Source organism: Melozone crissalis, unplaced genomic scaffold, assembly GCF_028551555.1.
Source record: "Melozone crissalis strain CALT ecotype California unplaced genomic scaffold, PUWL_Pcris_2 ptg000105l_1, whole genome shotgun sequence".
Lineage (NCBI taxonomy): Eukaryota > Metazoa > Chordata > Aves > Passeriformes > Passerellidae > Melozone > Melozone crissalis.
In genome coordinates this window covers 3962394-3978570 of record NW_026535882.1, presented here as the reverse complement: position 1 = coordinate 3978570, position 16177 = coordinate 3962394, and positions in this window count along the sequence as shown.

The window sequence follows — 16177 nt, the reverse complement described above, 5'->3', positions numbered from 1 at the left end:
GAATTCAAATTATGGGAAACTGCATGGAAACAGCTGCTAAAAGATGCTCTCCCAGGCTTGCATGCTGATCCAAACACAGCCAAAGACAACAGTGGTAACCCTATTACCATTGAGCACCTCTGTGGTGAGGGCCAATGGTCTTCCCCCTCAATCCAAGCTACTGCAATTCCTGCAGAAACACTCGAAATAGTAAAAGAAGCAGCTGAAAAAGCATTCTTTTCCCTCCAACTTGAGGGGCCTTTTGAGCCTTATAGTAAAATTAAACAGCTACCATCAGAGCCTTTTGTGAAATTTGTAGAAAGGTTAACTAGAGCCATTGAAATACAAGTTAAAAAAGAAAATGCTAGAGAAGCAATTTTAGAGGAAATGGCATTTACAAATGCAAATGCACAGTGTCAAGCGGCAATCCTGAGCCTTCCTACGGAACTTACTCCTACATTAAAAGATATGCTTCTAGTCTGTAACAGGAAAGTGCCTCTGATGAGTGTAGCTGAAGACTCCAGACCAAGGCTGCTGCCAAGACCACCTCAGCGTGTCGCCGTTGCCAGCCCTGCACCTTTCCCCTCAGCACAGCAGCACCCTGGGCAGCAGCGGAGACCAGCAATGGTTGAGCCCACAAAACCATGCCTGCTTTGTAATAACCTAGGGCACTGGAGTAACCAGTGCCCCCTGAAAAGGGAATTTGATGAATTTAAAAATGGCAGGGGAGGAGAACTACAAGCCCTCCCTGCGGGTCAACAACAAAAAAACTGAAAAGGGAGCGCCCGCCTGCCAGGCGCGCAGACATAAAAAAAGCAGGCCAAGGGAATAAGGGTAGCAAAACAAATCGAGCGCGCGATAATATTAATGTTTGTGTAAGTGAAGCAGGTGCTTCAAAGACCAAGTCTGCTAGTACGCTGTTGAAAGTGAAACGAAATAACCTTTGTTATGATTTAAGTGATCCTGTGTTAACCACGTCTTCTGTCAATGAGCCTTACAGGTTGCAGCTGACAGAGTCACTTCTCCTGAAGGACAGCAACTGGCATTTTGTCTCTGTAAATCCTGAACAGAAGGGTACTTGGCACCGAATTCGTTGTAAGTACATCGTCATTGGGGACACCAAACACACACCACAAGAGATCAGAATTGCTCCAGGAATGACATCAGATCCTGAGCAATTTGTTCTCGGCCTGCACTGTTTCCACCCACCCCTGTTTCTTCCCAAGGGACAAATTGTTGCACAAGCTATCCCTGTGCCATCTTTACCTGAAAATATCGAAAAACAAGGGCCCACAGTTGCCCGGGTCCAAGTTATTGGGAAAGATAAACCCAAATTATGGTGCAATGTCAGTGGGGGTGGGGAGTCTAAACGCATTGAGATGCTTGTAGACACAGGTGCAGACTGCACAGTGATTCCAGTACAAGACTGGCCAGCACATTGGCCTTTGCAAAATGTTGCCGGTCACCTTCAAGGTGTGGGAGGTCTGCAATTAGCAAGACAATCCAAAAGTATTATTCAATTTGAGGGACCAAACGGGCAATTGGCAAATATCCGTCCATTTGTGTTAGATTATTCGGAACCTTTGTTAGGGAGAGATTTAATGGCCCAGTGGGGTGTCACAATTGATATTCCAGACTCTCCACAGCATTTTTGTGCAGCAGTCATTGAACAACAGCGCCCCACCCAAAAACTGAAGTGGAAAACAGACGAACCGGTTCAGGTGAAACAGTGGCCACTCAGTAAACAAAAAATAAAGGCGCTTGAGGAACTAGTGCAAGAGCAACTAAAAAAGGGCCACATTGTGGAGACCATGTCCCCATGGAACTCTCCAGTGTTTGTCATCCAAAAAGCTGACAAAAAGAGATGGCGGCTCCTCTGTGACCTCCGACAAATTAATAATGTAATTGAAGATATGGGTTCTCCCCAACCTGGTATGCCATCCCCAACAATGCTTCCCCAAGATTGGAAATTAGCTGTTATTGATATTAAAGATTGTTTTTTCCAAATCCCCTTGCACCCTGACGATGCACCGCGTTTTGCATTCTCGGTCCCTTCCATCAACATAGAAGCCCCTATAAAAAGGTACCATTGGACCGTTCTTCCTCAGGGATTAAAGGTATCTCCAGCTATCTGCCAGTGGTATGTCTCTTCCCTGCTTTCCCCAGTACGTGCAGCCGCAGAGAAGGCCATTATTTATCATTACATGGATGATATCCTTGTGTGTGCCCCCAATGATGATTTACTCACACATGCGCTTGGCCTAACGATCGATGCATTGATTGTTGCAGGGTTCGAGCTCCAGGAAAAGAAAATTCAAAAGATGCCACCTTGGAAGTATTTGGGCTTAGAAATTGGAAATAGGACCATTGTTCCTCAAAAACTAGAAATCAATCCAAGGATCAAGACCCTTGCGGATGTCCACAAGTTGTGTGGGTCTTTGAATTGGGTAAGACCATGGCTCGGTCTGACTAATGAAGACCTCGTCCCTCTTTTCAATTTACTGAAAGGGGGAGAGGACCCAGGTGCTCCTAGGTCTGTTACCCCAGAGGCACGGAAAGCTCTAGAAAAGGTGCAGATTGCAATGTCCACAAGACAGGCCAACCGATGCCGGCCTGACCTGCCTTTCAAATTTATCATTCTAGGTAAGTTGCCACACCTCCATGGAATTATTTTCCAGTGGGAGGAAAAACAAACACCTCAGGCAAAGAACACACAAAAAAAGGACCGGGACCAGAGGGACCCTCTCTTGATCATAGAGTGGGTTTTCCTCAGTCACAAAAGGTCCAAGAGACTGACAAAGCCTCAGGAGCTGGTAGCAGAACTGATCCGGAAAGCAAGGACCTGGATCAGGGAGTTAGCAGGATGTGATTTTAAGTGCATTCACATTCCAGTTGAGTTAAAATCAGGTCAAAATACTATGAAAATACTAGAACAATTGTTTCAAGAAAATGAAGTGTTGCAGTTTGCTCTGGATTCCTACTCAGGACAAATTTCGGTAGCGCGGCCCGCCCACAAATTGTTTGAACAAGACGTTCAATTTACTCTAAAATTGAGAAGTGCTCTAAGTAGGAGACCTTTAAAAAGGGCTCTGACTGTCTTTACAGATGCGTCTGGGAGGTCCCACAAGTCTGTTGTGACTTGGAAGGATCCTCAAACCCAGCAGTGGGACACAGACATTGCTGAGGTGGAAGGTTCACCTCAGGTTGCTGAATTGGCCGCTGTTGTTAGGGCTTTTGAAAGGTTCTCAGAACCATTTAATCTGATTACAGACTCTGCATATGTGGCAGGAGTAGTATCCAGGGCAGATCAAGCAATACTGCAAGATGTATCTAACATCGCACTTTTCGAATTGCTCTCAAAACTGGTAAAGTTAGTCACTCACCGAAAGCAACCATTTTATGTGATGCATGTCAGGTCACACACTGACTTGCCAGGGTTTATCGCTGAAGGCAACAGAAGGGCAGACGCTCTTGCTGCACCTGCAGTGATGGCCACTCTCCCAAATGTTTTTGAACAGGCAAAAATCAGCCACCAGCTTTTCCACCAAAATGCACCTGGCCTGGTTCGTCAGTTTAAAATCACTCCAGAACAGGCCAAAGCGATTGTGGCCACGTGCCCAAATTGCCAACAACATGCACTCCCTGCAGTGAGTACGGGAGCAAACCCAAGGGGACTGAACAGTTGTGAACTGTGGCAAACAGATGTAACACACATACAGTCTTTTAGACGGCAAAAATATGTTCATGTTAGTGTAGATACCTTTTCTGGAGCGGTCTATGCTTCTGCCCACACAGGAGAATCATCTATCGATGCCATTAAGCACCTCTTACAGGCTTTTTCTTTCATGGGCATCCCCAAGGAGCTGAAAACTGATAATGGGCCTGCTTATAAATCCAAGGAATTTGGGAGCTTCCTGCAGCAATGGGGAGTAGAGCACAAAACTGGCATCCCCTACTCCCCTACAGGTCAAGCCATTGTAGAAAGAACTCACCGTGATATTAAAAGGGTCCTGGACCAGCAACAACAGGTTCTGAAGGTGGAACCTCCCCATATCCGGTTATCCAGGGCGCTATTCACAATCAATTTTCTGAATTGTTCTTTTGACAGCCTGAACCCACCCATCCTACGCCACTTTGGGGGGAGCAGTCACAGGTTGATGAAAGAAAAGCCTCCAGTTTTAGTAAAAGACCCTGAGACTTGGAAAAGGGTGGGACCTTACAAATTGGTTACTTGGGGACGTGGATACGCCTGTGTGTCCACCCCCTCTGGTTTAAGGTGGGTTCCTTCCAAATGGGTAAAGCCCTATGTTCCCAAGGTCTCAGAGAAATCTGCAGAAGCACCCCAGGTTGCTCATGCTGCCTGGAGAAGAAAACGCCCCACGCGTTCTCTGGAGGAAATTCCATTTAAGCCTCCTATCTGGAATAGTTTGTAATATATGTTTTTCTTAAGTTTCCCTTTACCGATTTAGATCCTGCTGTTCGTGTGCAGTCTCAAGACGCCATGAGACTGAGCCTGCTTCTCGTCCTACTTGCGATCATTTCTCCAGCGATCTCCTGGTTAGTCCCTCAGCCCAAAGCGAATGTATGGACCACTCTGGCCAGAGCCCTTGGACAAGATCACATTTGTCTCTCCACTGCGACAGCCTCTGACCCCCTGTCGACTTGCCTGGTGGGAGTTCCCTTTAAATCCTCAGAGTTCCCAAATGAAATGTGGAGTGCTTTAAATGAAGTTAACTTACTCGCACCTTCCCCTGGCCGTTACCCTGCTGACAATCCTTTACTGTTTTGGCAGGAGTGGGCAAGAAAGTTACCAGTGTCAAAAAGGGAGCCACAAGAGTTCCATCTCTTAGGCTCCATGAATGCAACCTTTTGCATTCACTTTAAATTCAATTCCCGCTTACCATATCATGAAGCTAAACCAAACACCTATCCTGACCCCAGCAACCCACACTACACAGACAAGAACTGGTGTGAAAATTCAGTCTTAGTTATGCACTCATCTGGTGGTGATTACAAGCCTCGTGAACTCCCAAAAGGTGTGTTTTTAATATGTGGAGACAGAGCATGGGCAGGTCTCCCTCCTCGTCTGCTCGGAGGTCCGTGTACCTTTGGCAAGCTGAGCCTGTTAACACCAAATCGAACAAACCTAATACATTGGCAAACTAAAAACAACACACATACATTAGCTATCAAAAAAAGAGACCTAAGGCAATTAGACCCGGACTGTAATTCAGAAATTGTTCACTGGTCCAGACTTAAGGCCACTGCAATTACAGTCCTTCTGCCGTGGATCTCGGCAGCAAAAACTATGGGAGAATTAGGCCGATTGGAATGTTGGGTTGCAAAACAGGCAAACCTCACTTCTACTGCCCTGAGTGACCTCTTATCAGATGAGGAAATTACCAGGCAAGCCACCATTCAAAATAGGGCAGCCATAGACTATCTGCTTCTTCTGCACAACCATCGCTGTGAAGAATTTGAAGGACGCTGCTGTCTAGACTTGTCATCAAAGGCAGAGAACGTCCATGCCACAATTGACAAGATGAAAACCATGGTGAGCGACATCAAAAGAGAAACTGACGACTGGTTGAGTGGACTGTTCAATGGCTGGGGACTCTCGGGTTGGTTGGGATCTATTCTGAAAACTGTGTTTTTAGTGCTGTTTATTTTAGTTATAGTTATCGTAGTTTTTAGCATTGTTTTTAGACTAATCAAACGCATGGTCCTCAAGTAAATTTCAAGCTCATCTCCCCCTCCTGAGGTCTACCATTTGGAAGCCCTCAGTGCTCCAATGGATGACCTGGAAGCCTCAGTGGAAAACACTGACCCTCCTGTAGAGGAAGAACTGATTTACAAACCATGGTTTGGCAATCACGCTGGACCACAAACACAGCCCTCTTCTTTTTAAACAAAACTAGGGGGAGATGTTGCGGTGTGTCTTAAGCTTCTGGGTCCCTTTCCCAGGTGTGCCTATAGGCCTCTCCCTTCCCCCTCACTCCCTTGCTTAGTGTGTTGTGTCAATCAGGCTTAACATTCCAGCAAGGCATCGTGTGATTGGTCAAGTTCAAAAGATGCCCCTATGCCCAGGGGTCATTGGCCTATGTCAAGGTGTCCCTCGTCCCTTGAGACCCCGCCCCTTTCACCTGGTTGGTGTTCATCTGTCCCCCCCCCTCCCCCCTGCCCCGGGAGCTTAAAAGGTGATCAGGCCATGTGCTCGTCATTCTGCTGGAGCAGCTGCTCCCGTCCAGACCTCTGTAACCATGGAATAAACTTCTGGACATTGAACCCTGCAGCGGAATCCTCTCCTTTTTCTCTTCACCATCGCCAGAAGCTCTCTCTCCTGAGGTAAACGGAGTTCCTGACAAGCCTGGACTTGCTCAGTGCCCAGCTGCAATCTCCAGCAGCCAAGGCATCTCTGGGGTGATTTACACCACAGCTGCTGCCTTTGGCCCAGCAGCGAGGGTCAGACTGGCCCAGGCACCATCTAACTGACAATATTGGGATTCTTATTCCAATACCCCCAAAACTGGAATTTGGCAGTTATAGATATAAAAGATTGTTTTTTCCAGATTCCCCTGCACCCAGACGATGCCCCGCGCTTTGCGTTCACGGTTCCGTCCATCAACCGTGAGTCCCCAGCCAAGCGCTATCATTGGCGGGTGCTTCCGCAGGGCATGAAGAACAGCCATGTGATCTGCCAATGGTATGTCGCTTCGCTGCTGTCACCCATACGTACAGCCCTCGGGGATGCCGTCATCATCCACCATTACATGGACGACATCCTCGTGTGTGCGCCCGACCACAGTCTGCTTGCCCATGCGCTTGACCTGACAACCAATGCGTTGGTTGCTGCAGGGTTCGAGCGCCAGCAGGACAAAATTCAGCAGATGCCACCTTGGAAATACCTGGGCCTCGAAATCACAAAGCGGACCATTGTTCCACAGAAATTGGCTATAAGGACAAAAGTCCAGACCCTAGCAGATGTCCATCAACTGTGTGGGTCTTTAAATTGGGTGAGACCCTGGCTGGGCATTTCAACCGAGGACCTAGCCCCCCTTTTCAATTTGTTGAAAGGGGGAGAGGGGCTGAGTTCCCCTAGGGCTCTCATCCCAGAGGCAGAGGAGGCCTTGGAGAAGATACAGAAAGTTATTTCGGCCAGGCAGGCCCATTGTTACCATCCGGGCCTGCCCTTCAAATTTATTATACTGGGAAAATTGCCACACCTCCATGGCATGATACACCAGTGGGACACCAGTGCAAAGGACCAGGGGCTGGGTGACCCCCTCTTTATTATAGAGTGGGTGTTCCTCAGCCATCATCGGTCCAAAAGAATGACACGGCCACAGGAGTTGGTAGCCGAACTGATCCTTAAAGCAAGATCGAGGATCAGGGAGTTGGCGGGGTGTGATTTCACATGCATACATATCCCAATTAAATTGGATTCGGGACAACTTTAATTAAAGACCTTTGAAGAACTGCTGCAAACTAATGAATACCTGCAGTTTGCAATAGATAGCTACACTGGGCGCATCGCAGTAGATCGGCCGGCGAACAAATTATTCAATTCGGAGTTTAAATTATCGCTGAAAAAGGTTCAGACCAGGAAGCCGCTGGATGCCTTGACAGTTTTCACAGACGCGTCTGGAGCATCCCACAAGTCAGTGATGACTTGGAAGGATCCTCAGACTCAGCAGTGGGAGACTGATGTTGTTGTTGTGGAGGCCTCTCCACAAGTTGCTGAGTTGGACGCAGTCGTCAGGGCATTCCAGAGGTACCCTGAGCCTTTTAATTTGGTAACAGATTCTGCGTATGTTGCAGGTGTAGTGTCTCGGGTTGAGTCTGCGGTTCTTCAAGAGGTCACCAACAAAAGATTATTTGATTTGCTTAACAGGCTCGTCGAGCTAGTCTCCCACCGCGAGCACCCTTTTTATGTTATGCATGTGAGATCACATACTGATCTGCCCGCGTTTATTGCGGAAGGCAACCGGCGTGCCGACTCTCTGGCCGCGGCTGCTGTTACGCAGGCCCCTGTCCCAGACGTGTTCGGCCAGGCTAAGATCAGTCACCAACTTTTCCATCAGAATGCGCCTGGCCTGGTCCGGCAATTCAATCTGACGCAGGATCAGGCCAAGGCGATAGTGGCCACATGTCCCCAATGCCAACAGGATCAGATGCCCACCGTGGCCTCGGGGGCCAATCCCCGAGGTTTGGCGAGCTGCGAGGTGTGGCAGATGGACGTGACACATATCCCATCTTTTGGTCGATTGTGTTACGTCCATGTCTCAGTTGATACCTTCTCCGGGGCTATATATGCTTCTGCCCACACAGGCGAAAAGGCAGCGAATTTCCAGAAGCATCTGCTTCAGGCATTGGCTGTCTTGGGCATCCCTAGTGCCCTAAAAACAGATAACGACCCTGCGTATACCTCCAAGGAGCTGCGGAGCTTCCTGCAGCAATGGGGAATAGTCCATAAGACCGGCATCCCCTATTCCCCAACAGGCCAAGCCATGGTGGAGAGGGCCCACCAGAGCCTTAAGAAGATCCTATCCCGGCAACAACTGGCGATGAAGGTGGAGACCCCCCACGTCCGGCTGTCAAGAGCATTGTACACACTTAACTTTCTGAATTGCTCTTTTGACAGCCAAAATCCTCCAGTGGTCCGGCACTTCGGCAGTCACCAGCAGCTGCAGCCTAAAGCCAGGCCACCGGTTCTTGTAAAAGATCCGGAGACCTGGCGGACGGAGGGCCCCTTTGACCTGGTAACCTGGGGGAGGGGATATGCCTGCGTGTCCACTCCCTCAGGCCCCAGGTGGATTCCATCCAAATGGGTTAGGCCCTTCGTCCCGAAACAGAGGACCAAGAGGGAGGCAGTACCACAGGTCCGGCAAGCTTGTTGGCGTCGGTGGAGGAAACCACACCATCAATCTTTGTCTTTCTCTCTGGATCTTCCCCCAGTTATAGAAGAGCCCTCTCCTCCAGCTTCTCCTCCACCCCTTGACTTCCTATGTCACGTCTCCTCCCATTCACCCCCTGCTCCATCTCTTACCCCCCGTATGTTTTATTTAAACTGGTTGTTTGGTGAAGAACCATTTTTGTGAATTCGTCATACTTTTTCTATCTTATCTCATTTCAGTTACATCTCCCCCATGGCCCCCGTTTCAACATCGCTGGCTCCCAACCCTAGCCTGCTAATGGCGATCATGACGACCTGCGGACTCCTTTTGCCACCTTCGGAGGCGTGGGTCATCCCCCAGCCAAAAGTCAACGTCTGGCGTGCCTTGGCTCAATCGTTAGGACAGGACAGTATATGCCTAGACACCGGCGCCGCAGAGGACCCGATGTCGTCTTGCCTTGTGGGGATCCCTTTCTCTCCAGGCGAGTTTCCCCCTGTATTCCAAAGTGCCTTTAACGCTATCCTAGCCCAGAGTCTCACTATCCTCCCCAGTTTTGATTCCTCCATCGCCTGGAGAGACGGAGTGAGCAGGCTGGATCCTGCACCCTCCGAGCCCACAGAGTTACATCTCCTCGGCTCGACCAATGCATCAATTTGCTTTCAGTTGGATTATACAATCACCCCTGTCGAGAGGGGTAGTGAGGTAGTGCTACAGTCCAAGTTAGAATACCAAGCTAAGCAGTGGTGTAAGGCTGTCCTAAAGATCCTCGGCCCCACCACTACCGGACAGACCCCTTACTCCCTTCCCCGAGGCGTATTTTTAATTTGTGGCGACCGGGCGTGGGCAGGCATCCCCTCCGGCCTGGTCGGAGGGCCATGCACTTTTGGCCGGCTGACGCTGTTTACCCCCAACGTCACTCAACTTATCAACTGGAAGAAGACAAACATCACATCCAAATTGGCTAGACCTAAAAGAGATCTGAAGGATCTCACTGAGGATTGTGATGATGAAATTACTCATTGGTCACACTCAAAATCCGTCGCCTTTACCATCTTGTTGCCTTGGGTATCGGTGGAGAAGGCTCTAGGTGAATTGGGCCGCCTAGAGTGTTGGGCGGCTAAACAAGAAAATTTTACTTCAGCCGCGCTCTACGACCTCCTCACAGACGAGGAAATAACAAGGAAGGCGACACTCCAAAACAGAGCAGCAATAGATTTTCTATTGCTGCTCCATCATCATCACTGTGAGGAGTTTGAGGGCCTCTGCTGCCTGAACCTGTCCTCTCGAGCCGAGGACGCCAGACATTCCATCAAGAGGCTGCAAGACCTCGTCCATCAGGTCAAGCAAGAGACCTCTGACTGGCTGGGGGACATTTTTAAGGGTTGGGGCCTCAGCGGGTGGGCCGGTTCCATAATAGAATCTGTTTGCAAGGTTGTTCTGAGTTTAATAATACTTTTAGTTTTCATTTTTTTGATCCGCGGTTTGGTCCAGAGACTAATGGCCAGAGATACCTCAGCATCTGTCAACCATGCCGCAGTCCCGTCGGACAAGCCCATCGAGCTGGAAGACCTCTCCTCGGAGGCCGAAGAAGCTACAGATGAGGAAGGGGCGACCGCACCGTCCTTCGACCACCCAGGAGCGGGAGGATTCCAGACGAAGAAGGCGAGGCCTGGCCGGACCAGCCGCGAGATCCTGAATTTTAAGTTTCTGTGGACTTCCCGTTCTTTTTATCTTATTTGTTAAGAAACGAGGAGAGGTTGTAGTGTGTTTTTAAGTTTCTTGTTTTTGCTCCCCCATTTGATGTATTATTCCCCCCCTGTTCTTTGTAAGATGGTTCTTCCCCCTCCAGTTTTCCCGCCACAGAGCCTTTGGCAGTTATGTTACTATGGTTACCCCTGCCCCTGTTAATTGTCAATCTCCCAAGTTACATAACTGCTCCTCCCTTATCCCACCATATAAGTAAAGTTTTCCTCCTCCCTGAGCCCAGTCAATCACCCCCCACTGCTCCCTGCTTTCTAGAACATTCTTCTCTCTGGAGGTGGTGGTTGGCGGGCGTCCCGGGGCCCCTCTATTGTTCTATGTTTATTGGATAAGTTCTTGTGTCAGTTTTCTTATGTACCTCCCCACATGTTCCCCTATTGGTTAGCTGTGCTTCGCCTCCTGTCTCCACCCCTTCCCTGTAAAACTCTGTCTCCCCCCGTGTTCGGGGCCATTTTGCTGTGGGTTTTTCCACCTGTTGGTTTGCCCTGTGCTGCATGTGGGCTCTTCAATAAACCGACGTTTTACACCCAGCAAGTGGTCGCCTCCTCTCTCGTCTCGTCCAGCGCGAATCCAAGTCCGCAATCCAGCCCAGCCCGAGGCCAGGATGCCAAAGGGGGGCTGGCCTCAGATGCACAGGGGCGTCGGCCGCTTTACCCCTTCAGCTAACCGGACTTAGGGCTGTGAACGCCCTCGCGCATTCTAAAACACGATGGGAGATGTTTTCTGTGCTGGCACAGTTTCTCCTTGCCAGACATAGTGGAAAAGCTTTTGGCTAAGATGTAGATGACAAGAGAGGCTAAAGACGAAGGTAGGATGCTCTCCGGAGCTATGAGCCGCTCCCGGGCGTCTTTCGGCAGAAGCCACGCTGCGGAGAGCACTGTGACCGGCGCAATCGTCGTTGCGCGAAGAAGCCGCTTCTTCGCCTCCAGGTGCAGGAGAGTGCGGCAGCTTCAGAAAGGTGAAGAAGGAACCTGCACAACACTGGGATTGTGTGCGCAGCCTGCCAACTGATAGAAAACATACCTTAGCACTCACTTGACTATTCCAATCACATGAGCATTCGACGGGAAGCTGTTTTAGGCAACTGTCTTCATCGTTTTGCAAAACACTCGGCAGACCTCCGTGAAACTTCTAGAACACAATGGGAGATGTTTTCTGTGCTGGCACAGTTTCTCCTTGCCAGACATAGTGGAAAAGCTTTTGGCTAAGATGTAGACGACAAGAGACGCTAAAGATGAAAATACGATGCTCTCCGGAGCTAAGTGCCGCTCCCAGGCGTCTTTCGGCAGAAGCCGCGCTGTGGAGAGCACTGTGACCGCCACAATCGTCTTTGCGCGAAGAAGCCGCTTCTTCGCCTCTGGGAGCCGAAGAGAGCGGCAGCTTCGGAAAGGTGAAGAAGGCAGCTGCACAACACAGGGATTGTGTGGCAGCTTGCCAAATGAGAGAAACCAGTACCTTAGCAATCTCCTGCCCTTTGCGATGACATGAGAAATCGTTTGGAAACTGTTTTGGACAACTTTACTTTTCCCCTTTCAAAAAACTCGGCAGACCACCGAGCAACTTCTGGAACACGATGGGCGATATTATCTGTGCTGGCACAGGTTTTTGTTTCCAGATATAGTGGAAAAGCTTTTTGCTAACCTGTAGACGTGAGGAGACGCTAAAGATGATAGTACGGATCTCCCCGGAGCCAAGATCCGCTCCCGGGCGTCTTTCGGCGGAAGCCGCGCTGAGGAAAGCACTGTGACCGCAACAACTGTCTTTGCGCGAAGAAGCCGCTTTTTGCCTCCGGGAGATGGTGAGCGCGGCAGCTTCGAAAAGGTGAAGAAGGAAGCTGCACAACACTGGGACTGTGTGCGCAGCTTGCCAAATGATAGAAAACTGTACCTTACCACCCTCTTGTCTTTTTCCAAACACATGGGCATTCGATTGGAAGCTGTTTCAGGAAACTCTCTTCGTCTTCTTGCAAAACACTCGGCAGACCTCCGTGAAACTTCTAGAACACGATGGGAGATTTTTTCTTTTCTGGCACATTTTCTCTCTGCCAGACATAGTGGAAAAGCTTTTGGCTAAGATGTAGACGACAAGAGACGCTAAAGACGAAGGTACGATGCTCTCCGTAGCTAAGAGCCACTCCCGGGCGTCCTTCGGCAGAAGCCGCGCTAAGGCGAGCGCTGTGACCACCGCAATCGTCTTTGCGCGAAGAAGCCGCTTCTTCGCCTCCGGGAGCCGGAGAGAGCGGCAGCTTCGGAAAGGTGAAGAAGGCAGCTGCACAACACTGGGATTGTGTGCGGAGCTTGCCAAAGGATCGGAACAGTACCTTTGAACTCTCCTGCCTTTTCCGAAGACATGAGATTTCGTTTGGAAACTGTTTTAGACAACTTTAATTTTCCCCTTGCAAAACACTTGGAAGACCTCGCTGCAACTTCCAGAACACGATGGGAGATTTTTTCTGTGCTGGCACAGTATCTCCTTGCCAGTCATACTGGAAAAGCTTTTGGCTAAGATATAGACCACAAGAGACGCTAAAGACGAAGGTACGATGCTCTCCGGAGCTAAGAGCCGCTCCGTGGCGTCTTTCGGCAGAAGCCGCGCTGCGGAGAGCTCTGTGACCGGCACAATCGTCTTTGCGCGAAGAAGCGGCTTCTTCGCCTCTTGGAGCCGGAGAGCGCGGCAGCTTCGGAAAGGTTAAGAAGAAGCTGCACAACACAGGGATTGTGTGCGCAGCTGACCAACTGATAGAAAACAGTATTTGGCTGTCTCCTGACTATTCCAATCACATGAGCATTGGATTGGAAGATGTTTTGAACAACTTTCTTTCTCTTCTTGCAAAACACTCGGCAGACCTCCCTGAAACTTCTAGAACACGATGGGAGATGTTTTCTGTGCTGGCAGAGTTTCTCCTTGCCAGACATAGTGGAAAAGCTTTTGGCTAAGATGTAGACGAATACAGATTCTAAAGACGATGGTATGATACTCTCCGGAGCTAAGAGCCGCTCCCGGGCGTCTTTCGGCAGAAGCCGCGCTGCGGAAAGCACTGTGACCGGCACAATCGTCTTTGCGTGAAGAAGCCGCTTCTTCACCTCCGGGAGCCGGAGAGAGCGGCAGCTTCGGAAAGGTGGAGAAGGAAGTTTCACAACACAGGGATTTTGTGCGCAGCTTGCCAACTGATAGAAAACAGTACCTTAGCACTCTCCTGCCTTTTCCAAACACATGAGCATTCGATGGGAAGCTCTTTTAGGCAACTCTCTTCGTCTTCTTGCAAAACACTCGGCAGACCTCCGTGAAGCTTCTAGAACACGATGGGAGATTTTTTCTTTTCTGGCACATTTTCTCCTTGCCAGACATAGTGGAAAAGCTTTTGGCGAAGATGTAGACGACAAGAGACGCTAAGGACGAAGGTACGATGCTCTCCGTAGATAAGAGCCACTCCCGGGCGTCCTTCGGCAGAAGCCGCGCTAAGGCGAGCGCTGTGACCACCGCAATCGTTTTTGCGCGAAAAAGCCGCTTCTTCGCCTCCGGGAGCCGGAGAGAGCGGCAGCTTCGGAAAGGTGAAGAAGGCAGCTGCACAACACTGGGATTGTGTGCGGAGCTTGCCAACGGATCGGAACAGTACCTTTGAACTCTCCTGCCTTTTCCGAAGACATGAGATTTCGTTTGGAAACTGTTTTAGACAACTTTAATTTTCCCCTTGCAAAACACTTGGAAGACCTCGCTGAAACTTCCAGAACACGATGGGAGATTTTTTCTGTGCTGGCACAGCATCTCCTTGCCAGACATACTGGAAAAGATTTTGGCTAAGATATAGACCACAAGAGACGCTAAAGACGAAGGTACGATGCTCTCCGGAGCTAAGAGCTGCTCCCGGGCGTCTTTCGGCAGAAGCCACGCTGCGGAGAGCTCTGTGACCGGCACAATCGTCTTTGCGCGAAGAAGCGGCTTCTTCGCCTCTTGGAGCCGGAGAGCGCGGCAGCTTCGGAAAGGTTAAGAAGAAGCTGCACAACACAGGGATTGTGTGCGCAGCTGACCAACTGATAGAAAACAGTATTTGGCTGTCTCCTGACTATTCCAATCACATGAGCATTGGATTGGAAGATGTTTTGGACAACTTTCTTTCTCTTCTTGCAAAACACTTGGCAGATCTCCGTGCAACTTCTAGAACACGATGGGAGATGTTTTCTGTCCTGGCACAGTTTCTCCTTGCCAGACATAGTGGAAAAGCTTTTGGCTAAGATGTAGACGAATACAGATTCTAAAGACGATGGTATGATACTCTCCGGAGCTAAGAGCCACTCCCGGGCGTCTTTCGGCAGAAGCCGCGCTGCGGAAAGCACTGTGACCGGCACAATCGTCTTTGCGTGAAGAAGTCGCTTCTTCTCCTCCGGGAGCCGGAGAGAGTGGCAGCATAGGAAAGGTGAAGAAGGAAGCTGCACAACACTGGGATTGTGTGCGCAGCTTGCCAACTGATAGAAACCAGTACCTTAGCACTCTCCTGCCTTATCCAAACACATGAGCATTCGATTGGAAGCTTTTTAGGGCAACCGTCTTCGTCTTCTTGCAAAAAACTCGGCAGACCTCCGTGCGACTTCTAGAACAGGATGGGAGATGTTTTCTGTGCTGGATCAGTTTCTCCTTGCCAGACATAGTGGAAAGGCTTTTGGCTAAGATGTAGACGACAAGAGACGCTAAATATGAAAATACGATGCTCTCTGGAGCTAAGAGCCGCTCCCGGGCGTCTTTCAGCAGAAGCCACACTGCAGAGAGCACTGTGACCGCCACAATCGTCTTTGCGTGAAGAAGCCGCTTCTTCGCCTCCAGGAGCCGGAGAGAGCGGCGACTTCGGAAAGGTGAAGAAGGCAGCTGAACAACACTGGGATTGTTAGCGCAGCTTTCCAATAGATAGAAAACAGTGCCTTCGCACTCTCCTGCCTTTTCCAAACACAGGAGCATTCAATGGGAAGCTCTTCTAGGCAACTCTCTTCGTCTTTTTGCAAAACAATCAGCACACGTCCGTGCAACTTTCTGAACACGATGGGAGATGTTCTCTGAGCTGGCACAGTTTCTCCTTGCCTGACATAGTGGAAACGCTTTTCGCTAAGATGGAGACGACAAGAAACGCTAAAGACGAAGGTAAGATGCTCCTCGGAGAAAAGAGCAGCTCCCAGGCATCCTTCGGCAGAAGCTGTGCTAAGGCGAGCACTGTGACCGACCCAATCGTCTTTGCACGAAGAAGCCGCTTCTTCGCCTCCGGGAGCCGGAGAGAGCGGCAGCTTCGGAAAGGTTAAGAAGGAAGCTGCACAACACTGGGATTGTGTGCGCAGCTTGCCAACTGATGGAAAATCACACTTTAGCACTCTCCTGCCTTTTCCAAACACATGAGCATTCGATTGGAAGCTGTTTCAGGCAACTCTCTTCATCTTCTTGCAAAACACTCGTCACACCTCTGTGCAACTTCCAGAACACGATGGGAGATGTTTTCTGTGCTGGCACAGTTTCCCCTTGCCAGACATAGTGGAAAAGCTTTTGGCTAAGATGTAGATTCC